This window comes from Cyanistes caeruleus, chromosome 2, assembly GCF_971803275.1.
Source record: "Cyanistes caeruleus chromosome 2, bCyaCae1.hap1.1, whole genome shotgun sequence".
Lineage (NCBI taxonomy): Eukaryota > Metazoa > Chordata > Aves > Passeriformes > Paridae > Cyanistes > Cyanistes caeruleus.
In genome coordinates, this window is record NC_141702.1 from 115,690,498 (window position 1) to 115,702,542 (window position 12,045).

A 12,045-nucleotide genomic window follows, 5' to 3' on the forward strand; every position below is an offset into this window, starting at 1 on the left:
TGCTTCCCATGCTCTCAACACGTGCCACCAATCATTTCCATTTTGATGCACAGTCGCTTTTCATTCTAAAGGAGGGATTTATTTTGTTGTTGTTGTTGTTGTTTTGTAATTTAAAGAAAAAACAACAGAAGACTCAAAGCATGGACAACATATATTTGATATTGCCCTGATGCAGACTGTCAAACCACTCTGGATGATGTGAAGAATTAGCCAGCTCCATGTAATTTCCTCTGTCACACCTTTAATCAGCTGTAGCTCAGAACTAACATTTTGACCTAAAGAGGGTCAAAATACCCCCCCAAATCCAGCCATATGCTGGTGTTACCCTCCTGAACTGGAGGCTGCTTCTGAAATCAGCCCTGAACAAGTCCAAGGCACTGAATTCAATGTCATTTTCCACATCAGGCTTGAACAGAGGGTGCTGTGCCCATTGCACTCTTTGACAGCCCTTGCCTCCTGCTATTTGAAACACTGTTTAGCCAAGATGAAGCCTGGATGTTATGAGAGAAAACAGAACATATTTTCCTGGGGTTTTCCTTTGTAAGAATTCAGCTGGATATGACAGTAATTATTTAAGTGATATTTTTAGCCATATTTGTGACCCTTGGGATTTGATAAACTTTTCCCATTGCAGCAGGTTGGTTTACTGGTCTTGCAAGCAACACACTTGAATGATTTTACTTTCACCTCCATTACCATTTAAATGCCTCTGTGAGGCATTGCAGTCAGCTCCTCTCCACAGAAATTGAAGAACACCACAAATGACTGTGCATTAATAAAGAGGCAGAAAGCACCGCAGTTTCTCCATTACTCTGTCATCAGAGATATCTGCTCTAGGTTGTGCTCGGAGCATTAGCCCATGTAGCCTGATATGAGTTCACGAGGCTGGAATTCAAAACACTAACCAGCTGTGGGAACCCGGGAAGAAGGCTGTCACACTAAATGGTATCCAGATTAGAGCTGTGAGAATTTGGGAAAGCCCGTCTAGCAAGCATGATCTCTCGGGGGGAAGGGAGGGAGAGAAACCGTTCCCAAGTTGTTAGACTCCTAAGCCTAAAGGAAACTAGGTCTGTCTCTTTAGATATTGACACTGCAAGGTTTGACTGCAGCTAAATCTGTATCAGTGGTTATTTTCCCAAGGGAAGAAATACAGCAAGTTATTTTATTGAATTAAAATACAGATAACTACCTCAAAGATGGCTTTTTCCCCACTGTGCAGCCTGGGGCTGGATGCACATGACTCCCTAAGGGATCTCACTGTAGCAGAACTGATGGGAATCATGGCCTAAGAGATGGACCCTCTGTATCACCTTGTGACATGTCTGACATGCAGGTGCTTGATTTAAAATCCCCACCAACTAAGCAGCCAAGTTCAAGAGATGAATATACAGTCAGATATGAAAGGAAGACAGAGAATGCTAAGAATTAATTACTTGTCTACCCTACAACTGCTATTGCACATGGTTGGTGGAAAAGGGAGGCAGGAAATATTTGCCCATTCCCAGCTCTGATGCCACAGGTGATGTAACATGGAGAAATTTCTTTGCAAGCAAGCACTGCAAAACCTTTTTAAAGGTACTTCTTCTCCAAGCCTTGCTAAGGTATGACAGACCTGAGAACCAAGTCCCAAACTGATATATCCTTGACCCTTTATAAGTGTCTGTCAAAATTCTCTAAGAAAGTAGGACAAGTGAGAAGTCTCTAGATAAGACCATTGGCATCCTGCTTGATTTCCTCAGATGCTGCCACACTAACTCAGCACTCCAAACACAGTGCCCACACGACAGGACAGTGTCAGGAGAGGAGGGGGTGCTCACTGAGCTGTGGGCACATCCATCAGTGCCGGAAAAGCGATGCCCTTCAGGTGCTGGCTGTTGGAGGAATCCATCACAGGGTGGAAGGGGCCTGTTCAAAGCAGGGATGCCTCAGGAAGTGATCTTGTTCTGCATACCCAGTTAGTGACCCTGAACACAGGAGCCATGCAGATGGTGTCAGACCCCTGTGAGACTCTGGGAATATGGCATACAACCTGATTAATGTCACACCTGTAAGGCTTGTGGGAGTGACTAATGACACGTGTCTGGTGCAATCCCCCTCCACAGCATCCTGTCTTGCACTACAGACAAGACTATTTATCTGTTCAACTTTGCTCCAGACTCGGGGAAAAAAAATTCCACAAGTGGTTCTCTTCTGTCAACAAGTTAATTGGTCTGATTATGAAAGAAAACAATCACAGGGACAACAGAAAAAATAAATAAAACAAACAAAAGGGGTGAGACACAGATTCTCTACTATGTATAGCACTGAGGGAGCAAACCAAGTGAAGACAAGAGCACAACTTTCTTCCTCTTTGTTAATTAGAGTGATTGGCAGCAGTCAGGAAAATGTTGATGCTCTGTTGTCTTCCAATATATTTTGTTTCTTCATCAGCAATATTAATGAAAACAGCCACGAAATGACAAATTTTTGTTGTTGAAAATTTGGTTTGTAATGAAAATGGGCACTACAGTCACTTTTTCCTTCGCATCAAACACATCTCAGAACTCTCATTACTAGATGCTTTTTTGTCCCTGCTTTTTTCTCCCTTTTCCATAACAAAATAGTAGACCAGAAGAAATCAAAGAAGAGAATGGCTGTCAGATATTTTGAGAAATTCTAAGAATATATTTCCCAGCTCAGAAAAGCCTCCCTGCAGAAGTGACAAAAACCAAAATAACATAATTTACACATTCCCAACTCCATCTCCCTAAACAGGGCAGTCCACACTCAATTGCAGGGATCATCAAGTCCAGGCTGCCATGCCTGGTTTTAACTCTAGCCCTGCTGAAATCTCTGCTTGGTTTACCTGCCTCACATGTGTTTTTAGCTGCTTCCTAGGTGCTATAACATCAGATCCCAAATGCTTCCATATCTTGCATGTTCATACAACAGAACCCCTCATCAACAGATTCTCCATGGGAATCCCCAGACCAACCCAGGGCACCTCTCCAGTCACCCAAGAGGCAAAGAATTATAGATGCTCTTTTTTTCCTGAAGTTTCTTTCCCCTCTAGGTAAAAACAACACAAGTTCCTGCAGAAACCCATCTGGCAGTCCTCACTCATGCAAAATCTTCCCCATCTCCCAGCACAGACATCAGCTACGGAAGGATGTGCAGGATTAGGCTGCAAGAGATTTAACCTGGGGCAAGCTAATGTGACTCATGAAACGAGACATCAATTACTGAGCATGGGAGACAGATTAAGGGAGAAGTGGAAACTGTTTCTTTTCAGTAACTCGTTTAAGCTGTGTTTGATTTAAGAGGTCCTTGACAAGAAATGCACTTAAGGGTTTTAATACTTCAGCCATTCCAAGCTGCAAGTGAATAAACTCAAAGGGCAAAGCACCTTGACCCCTAAACAGCAATCAGCCAAAAAACAGTCAAGATATAACATGTCCAGCCCAACATCCTTTCCCAGATTTCAGCTGGAGTACTACAAAGATTCAGGCTGTCATGATAAAAAATGGCCAGGCAACTCTTCTGGCTTGCTCTGAGTCGGCTGCAATGATTAGCAGCAAAATAGGTCTTCCAGTGACATAGTCAAGGCAAGTTCACCTTTCAGTCTGAAATCCTGATTTTAGATGGTTTTCAGCTGCCCAGTATTTATTATAGCAGCCTGCAGAAAGTTTCAGAGATGCATGAGGACCCCCTGAGCTTAATATTGAATCCAAGAAGTTTGTAGGAGTCTATACAGAGCACACAGAGACTTTCTGCCAGATTTGAGAGACAGGAAGTCTTCCAAGACAAGTTGAACAGATAAGTGGATGGGAATCACTGACATTTGAAGGGCTCCCTCCTACCTCTGTCCCTGAGCTCCAATATATCTAGAAAGATTCACTGGTTCTACGCTGCCCCAGTATGCTTCAAGTGAGGTCTAAAGAAAATGAAAATAACAGTTACGGTCTAACAATATGAGAATACCTCTGCCTGAAAATATTCACATACATCAAAGAAGGGCCTGACTAGTGTTTAAATAAGTCACTTGAATTTTTAGACACTATTACACAAGGGGGTTTTATTTGTACTGCTGCTTTTGATATTTATTTACTTATTAGCAAATAATTTTCATCTGTTAAACATTTGCATCTTATATGAGAAACATCAAAAGCTTCAGACCTTTGATGACGTTTATCCCCATCAGTGCACAGCAAATTACAGTGAGGAGAAAGAAAAATCCAAACACAAGGCATTCAAAGCAAACCAGCATGGAAGGCAGAAATGCATCTAGCTCCAAGCAATTATATCTTAATGAATAAACATTGTTCTCCACTGCTACCTCATGCTAAGAGATACCCACAACGCAGCCAGCACAAGTTAATTCTTTCCATTCCTCTTCCTTATGGCAGTATTGTCACTTTTGTTACAACCTGAGCTCTGCAACTCTGGTACTGGCTGGGTGTACCCAACACTGATGGGAATATGGGAGAATTTCACCCCCAGATGAAAAATTCTACAAGGTGTGGAAGAGGAGAAAATCTCATATATGAGATGTGCAATAATGAGACAGTCATTGTTCAGTTTGTAACATCCATCAAGCTGTGCCTTTCTGAAAGGTCCCACATGTAAAGAGGGACAAATTCAAACTATTGAGATGTTATGAGAGGGGCAGAGGGGAGAGTAGGGGAGAGGGAGGTAGTTAAAGTTTCCATTAAATATAAAAGTGCAAGATTTTGTACTTTAACTAGATCCAAAAATTATGTGAATGGAAATTCAAATATTGACATTTACCTCCAGTGTGATACCTGAAAATGAGAAATGCTCAATCGACATGAGCACAACTTGTCTTTTCTAAACAAACTGAGCTAAAAATAAATCAATAAATTCACTAATCTTGTCTTGCACATACCTTTGCTGTTTATCAATTCAATAGATGTCTTACTAGAAGCCGTTTGAGAGCAGCTTGAAGCTTGTCTCTGGAGTTCCCCTGCTGACTCTGGCAGGTGGAATGCATTAGCTAAGTCCTCACCTATGTTAGGCAGGGAAACAGGAATTATTTCAAGTAAACAAATGTGACTTTCTCCTGTAAGAGCATCATAAACTCCACAGTTCCCTCCACTTCCCAGTGCAAACACATCTTTTTATCACGCTAAACCAAGCCTTTATTTTATCAGTTACATCGTGGAAGCTGCTCCATAAGATGAGTAGGAAATATTCTTTTCTTTTCCAATTAAGGAAAACTTGGTTGCAATCCCCCAGCAATATGTAGGTAGATGTAATTAGGGATATATACACAGCATTCAGTCTCAGGACTGAACACTACAGGACCTGAGTGTTGAAAGGGACAGCCACTTTTCTCTGAAGCAAAGGGACCACAGTAAAAACACCATGAGTCTCTAACCCAGGATTTCCTTCATGCTCTGGTCCAAGCAGCAGAAGCTCCACACACCACTCTTCAGTGAGATCAAGAGCACAGCTACAAGCTTACCCTCCAGTAAAATACATAAAACTATAGTTTCAAAGTCTCCCAGGATGTTTAAATCCTTGGCATAGCTCATGTACCCATGCACAGTAGCGCAGCAAAGAGTTTGCCCTGGTATGAAAGTGAGTTCTGTGCCTACATACACTGTGACAGCAGTGGTTGTGTACTCCAGACTGTCTTCTCTCAGCTCCTGTCACTTCTTTACCCAAATGTTCCATCATCTACATGCTCAACAACCAGCAGATTCAATAGATGGAAGGTTAAAAAAAGCAAAACAAAAGAAACCCACCAAACTGCAGGACAAGGATTTTTTCAGTTTGTTAATGTTCATTAATAATCAGAGTCAATAAAAATTATTGCATTTTTAACAAGCATAAGAGGTTGTCTTCAGCACTGATCAATAATTTGAGTGAAATATTTATAACTGCAGTTTCAATAGAACCTCCTAAAGCTGTGTTTTGCACAGATTTATGCTAAATTAAAAAGTATGATGAATGTTTAAGAGCAGTATCCCTAAAACTACTCATGTTGAAGAAATTAACCTATGGATTGAATGTCTCTTTCAGTTGACAATTAATGCAATCATGGAAAGAAAAGGAGGAAGCATGAGTGCCAAGGGATGGGAAATGGGAGGCCTGATTTCTTTTGCAAAGTTAACTCTTGGGGCTGAAATAAAATTCAACCTGTTGGCTAAAATTTGGCCTTTTTCCTATTCAAATACCTTTCTAATCAGTTCAACATGTGAGATGTGTCTCAAAGTGGACCTTGCACCCCAGGGGGAAAGACTGCTGTTGATGTCTTGTTCTGTAGGGTACTACCAAGAATATTCCATCCACCCCAGCCTTTCTCTGTTTTCAATCCAAACATATGATTAGTATACAGAAGCAACACTAACAGATAGTGCCAAGTCCTAATAAACAATGTCTAAAATATTTTTCTAATTAGCAAGTAGTGAGGTGTCCAAAGCTGAAGTCAGCAAAAAGCCCTTTCACCACAGGACAGGGCAGGAATGCAGAGGAGGTGGAAGCAATGTGCCGAACATTTGCAAAGGAATATAATCTCATAGCAACATTTTTCTCTGGTGAAGCATTAGAGCACTTATTTTTAAGCACATATTTAAATCCAATCAACATTTAAAAGCATTAAAGAGTGTGTTGAAATGCTTTACTAAGCCAGGCTTGAGAAATAACTCACTTCCATAAGTTACTCTGATACTGGGGTATGATACAAACTGGAGTTGTCCTCATATCCCTGCTTCCAGAAGATGAAAAAAGGCTGAGAGAATTGGAATTCTTCAGCCTGGAAAAGAGAAGGCTTTGGGGTGAAGTAACTGCAACTTTCCAGTACTTGAAGGGAACCTACAAGAATGATAGAGGGACTATTTACAAAGACAAGAGGTGATGGCTTTAAATTGAGAGTTTGGGTTTACATGGGATATCAGGAAGAAATGTTTTACTCTGGGAGTGGTGAGACACTGGAAAGGGTTCTTCAGAGCAGCTGTGGCTGCCTCATCCCTGGAAGTGTTTAAAGCCTGGCTGGATGGAGCTTGGAGCAGCCTGGTCTAGAGGAAGGTGTCCCTGCTCCAAGCATTCTCCCTCCAACACCAACTACAAGCTGGGGTAGCTGTGCCACTGCAGTCACTTTATCTTTAAGGGAGACAAACAAATAGAAAAAGCCCAAACCGAAGAGCAGAATCTTTCTGTTTTACAGCCTGAGGAGTGGAGGGAAAGCAGGGAGGGATCTGTGCCTCAGCAGCGTGGCTGTGAGTCACGCTGCCTCCCGGGGCTGCTCCTTGGGTGGTGCAGTTTACACACCATCCTTTGCTCAGAGGATGAGCCTTAAGTCACCATCCAGCTTTTTGGGAAGGAAACAAACACAGATTTTACATACTCTTGGTCATACGGCCTGTGTGATGTTATCTGACGTGTAATTATCAAGAGGAAATTTTCTAAAGCTCAGACTGTTTGCTTCCAAAGGGATCCCAGTGGGAAGCATTTCTACTTCCACATTTCCCCACTTTGAATATCTTCTTGACTATTTTTTTATTATTATTATTTACTTTGGTTTTCCAGGTCCTCTTATAATTTCTACCACCTAGTCAGCAAGTTTCGATGCAGTCAATAGCGACTGACCACAGCCGCAGAGCAACTCTATGCTCACGCCAATTATTTTCAACAATATATGGATTAGATTACACACACACTGCCAGAAAAAACGATCTACCTCAGATTTAAATCATTAAGAATGGCCCTCTGGAGACAATAATCTCTCCTCGATGTGAAGGCTACAGACAAATGTCAGAATTCTGTCTGGCCCAGGAATGTTTCCTCATAACAAGGCTGGTTTGTGCAATCAATGAGGCTGACAAAATCTCCGATACGCTCTCAGGGCCTGATCCAAGGCACAGGGAAGTTTATGGTAACACTCCCATTGACTAGAGCTCTGTGGGAAACCTTTCTTTTCCCCTGACCCATGAGAATTTCTGAGATTTTGAGAGCTTTTTTCCCATCCTGACCAAGACAGTAAAATTGAAATCTCAAATTTTTGCAGCCTGAATATCTACTTGCATCACTCCCACAAAAGTGACAAGATTTAAAATAAAAACCTGATTAAAATATTTTGTTCAGAAGTGAAGGGAAACAACTAAATTTCAAAATTAAAGATAATTTTGAAAATCAAAGGCTTTGTATTAAGAAATTGGCATTTTTTCAACAAAAATGAGACATCAAAAACTTGTTGAACAATTCCAACATTCTCTCCTGAACTGTAGAGCAGGTCTTTCCTGCATGAGTGAGTTCACCTGGGATATTTTGCTCTTTAAAAATAGAAATCCCTTGTACACAGGAACTCTATTCATCTTCCTAACAAGCATAATTTATGTTCCAGCCACTGAAGAGGGACGGTCTCCCCTTGCACACCAAGAAGTGGGAGCCATTTGATTGCAAGGAGAATAAAAATTCCTCACAGGTAATTTCAAAACGTAAACACCACATCTCTCATTTTAAATCAATTACTCTTCCTTCTGCAAGGTGATAACTGTCAAATCATCTGTCTTAAAGCAGCATTTCCCAGCCCCAAAGGTCTTGAACCCCTGTGAGGCAAACCCCACATTCATGTTACAGCCAAAGCCACTGGATGGAGCTGTTAGAAACAGTCTCACAAGCGCCAGCAGTGAGTCATGTTTAGTCTTTAGGAAATCTGCATTGATATTATTTTTAAGACATTTCCAATGGGAAAGGCCTTGCAAGCAGTGAGGAAGGTTTCTCTATTTGCACAGAGCTCTTGCTCAGCAGGGAGAAGTCACAGGGACACTCTACAGAGGCCCTGAGAGATGACTGAGGTATTTTGCAGAATATGAGCAAGCAACACTGAGAACACACAAACACACACCTGCATCCCCACACCAATTTCATTTCTTGTGAGGAGAAACTGTCTTGGAACCTCAATATGGATTAGCATTCAAAAAGATAAACAGAGCAGGACAAGGCCCACTCCAGGTGGAGAGGAGAGAGGAAATGGAGGAAAATATATCTACTGACCTACTGTTGTCCTGAAAAGAAACTTGGGGAAAAACTGGAATTTAAATTTAAAAATCCTGATAGTCAATGCTAAGGTGTTCTCCTGTGCATTAAGCAGTTCCTGCCAAGATTTGAGTCATTGCAATCCATAATTCTTAAGGACAGTAGTTTCCCAGACAAAGCATCACTGGTAAAAGTGATATAGAGCTGGAATTCATTAATCTTCCAAAATGTGTGTGTGTGTATGTATTTCTAGAGAAAAACACTGAAAATCCAAGAGCTAATAATAAACCAGGTGACAGCATCTGCAAATAAATGGCTCCTCCATGGGAGCTCCTGAACTGATGTTTTCCAGTCTCTGGCTCCAAGGGCTATGTGAACTGTCACCTTCAGAACCTGGAGCACACTTTTCCACACGACAGAGAGAGCTGAGCACCCAAGGCTCCAGCTGAGTGTCAAAAGAGGAGCAGGCCACATTCAGCAACACCCTGGAGCAGCACAGTGTGCTCTGTGACACCAGCCATCCACTGTGGAATGTGCCACTCCAGGAGCACCTCTGCATTTACTGGGCAGTAAATCCCAGCGCCCCTCCCATGCCTCTGACTTGGACAACCAGCGCAGTAAGTTTAACTTCATATTTTTCATAATAACTTCAAAATAAGTGTCTGTGTCAGCTCAGTGAGCAATCTACCCAGATATCTCCCCCTCATATCTCTGGCTTTTGATGAGCTGTCAGGAAATTCAGGATAGCATTCAGTTCCCTCACTTCTAGTTAGAGCCTAAGGCCGGTTTCACAGACACTCCTTTAACCTCCCACTTTAAAGCTCTTGCTGAGTGGGCCATGTTTTCTATCACCAGCCACCTTTCCTTAGCTATCATCTCAGCTCCCACAGCAGGCAAATCCAGCAGCTTTCCCAGCACAGGAGCCCTCTTGCAATGCTTCCTGGACAAAGTAGCACTTGAGGTCTGTGACTCCCCCAGCCCCCCCTTACTCTCGCATCCTTGCACCTATTCACGCTTTCATATGCATCAGGCCAATTCACCGCCCCCTTGCCCAATCACCATCCAAATGCAAAGCTTCATCTGTTGCCTGAGAGGTTTTCAGATGGTGCAGCAGATGGAAAAAATGCTTAATTTGTCTCCAGTTTGTTGTATTGGTGCTATGCATCATGTTTGCTGTTAAAATAAGAAACGGGGGAGTCAAAACATGTGCTCATCCTGCTCCTTCACGGGTTGTGGGGTCCTACAGGGCAAAGCAAATATTGTGTCTCTCCTGAGAATAACTGCATAATGTCAGTTTGAAGATTCTAGAGAGCAGGACGGGTCCAGCTAAAATTGTTAGACAGCAAGCAAAAAGCACAAAGAGAAGCTGGCAGGCTTCTGAGAGGAGCGGGAACTTTCCTACAGGAAAGACATTTTAAAAGAGCTTCAGTTGTGGGATGATGTGGGATACTAAAAGACTTCTTAGGAACTGCATGGAATTAGCTACAACCTCAACATTCACCAATAACTCATAGATACAATGGCTGAAGGGCATGAAGCAAACTGTAATGTGGTAGTAGGGGAATAAGTGACTTAAACTGTATCCCTCTTGGAAGTTGTGAGCTTCCCACACCAGAGTGTTTTCTTGACATTTTTTTATCAGAAGCACAGCCTAAAAAAGTTGAGCTTTTTGGCATCTTCTGGTGCATGTGTAAGAAAAAAGTGTCATAATTCTGCCTCAAGAGTAATATAACATGACATTACAGATTGGCTAGATAGATTATACATCTAGGAGGACTACAATAAACCAGAGTCAAAAAGCCACCAAGAGGTCTGCTGTGCAAAAGATAGAGAGAAAGTTAATATATGTGCCTTATTCAGTAGGTGATCTGATGTTCAAAATATTCCTGAAAGAAGAATATAGAATATAGAAGGACTTCCACTAACGGGTAATCTCAACTTTGTTCTATACAACAGATAGTTTTATTCTCAACCTGCATATTTCGATCCATAAAAGATGACTGAATTTGAAAAACAAAGGATAATAAGTCTATCCATCCCCTTTTTAATTAAACTTGGAAATTAGATGCCTGTTCCATGACTGGTATTACTGATTTTTTTGGTTGATTCTGGCAGGGTAGAGCTTGGGGTTTGTTTTTTTTCAAGGAAAGCAAACTGAAATAACTATATTGTTCTACTGTGGAGAGAATTTCCACACTGCCATCAGAGCTTTATGAATATGTACATACATACAGCTGGTCATGCCACCAAGAGCATGGAAAAACTTTGCATCCAACTTTGGAAAGCTTTTTTTTTACCCCATGGAAATGGGAAGTTTAACTTTCAGACTTTGAAAGGCGCTTTAATTCTTTCTTTCTGTCTCCATGATGGGATTAAGGAGAAAAGGATAAAAGGTGACAAAAAACAAAAAGGAGAAAGAAAAAAAATCAAGAAGGGAACCAAATTTGAAATCAGAACTCAGAAGTTCTGTCTGCTATTTTCCAAGTGTAAGAAGTTCTTTCCTGAGCTTCTTTAAAAAGGAAAAGTACTCTGATATCTCTTAATTTTGAAAACTTTTCTAGTCTGAACTTGCACTATTAGTACTCATGCTTGTTACAATGCAATCCATTACCAAAGACTCAACAACTGTAATGTTATTGACATAAAAACATTCATGTATAAAATATGAGCTATAATAAAAGGCATCTTTTTAGGATTAAAGTACATTGATATGTGAGCACTGCATCATTTATACCTAAGTAATGTGTGTTGTTGGTTTCTACCAACTCTGAAAATGCAAGAGGACAGGAAGATTCTCCATAAAACAGATCAGTTCTGTATGAAAAATAAAGTGTCAGTGAGAGCATTCTTATCCCTGAGATAAAAAGGTAGTTTTCTCTGCTCTTTCCTTGGACTTGAAGAGGACTGAGCAACACAGTGAGATTTTAAATCAGAGATACCAAAACCTCCAGTGGTTTTTAAGCCTAAGCTCACTTTTTTTTTTTTTTTTTTTTTTTTTGGCAGGAAAATAAGATAGACCCATTCCTGATGATTAATGATCAAAAGAAAGTCAGCTAAAGAAAAAAA

The 12,045-nt window shown here is 41.2% G+C and overlaps 1 protein-coding gene across 1 annotated transcript in view; it reads right to left on the reverse strand.

Moving 5' to 3' along the window:
• Positions 1 to 12,045, reverse strand: part of LOC111926676 (uncharacterized) — a 253,168-nt gene that overhangs the window by 209,893 nt on the left and 31,230 nt on the right. Inside the window, exon 7 of the mRNA XM_086873383.1 lies at positions 4,886 to 5,005. The gene's annotated coding sequence lies outside the window, so the exon portion shown is untranslated. The remainder of the gene's footprint in view (positions 1 to 4,885; positions 5,006 to 12,045) is intronic.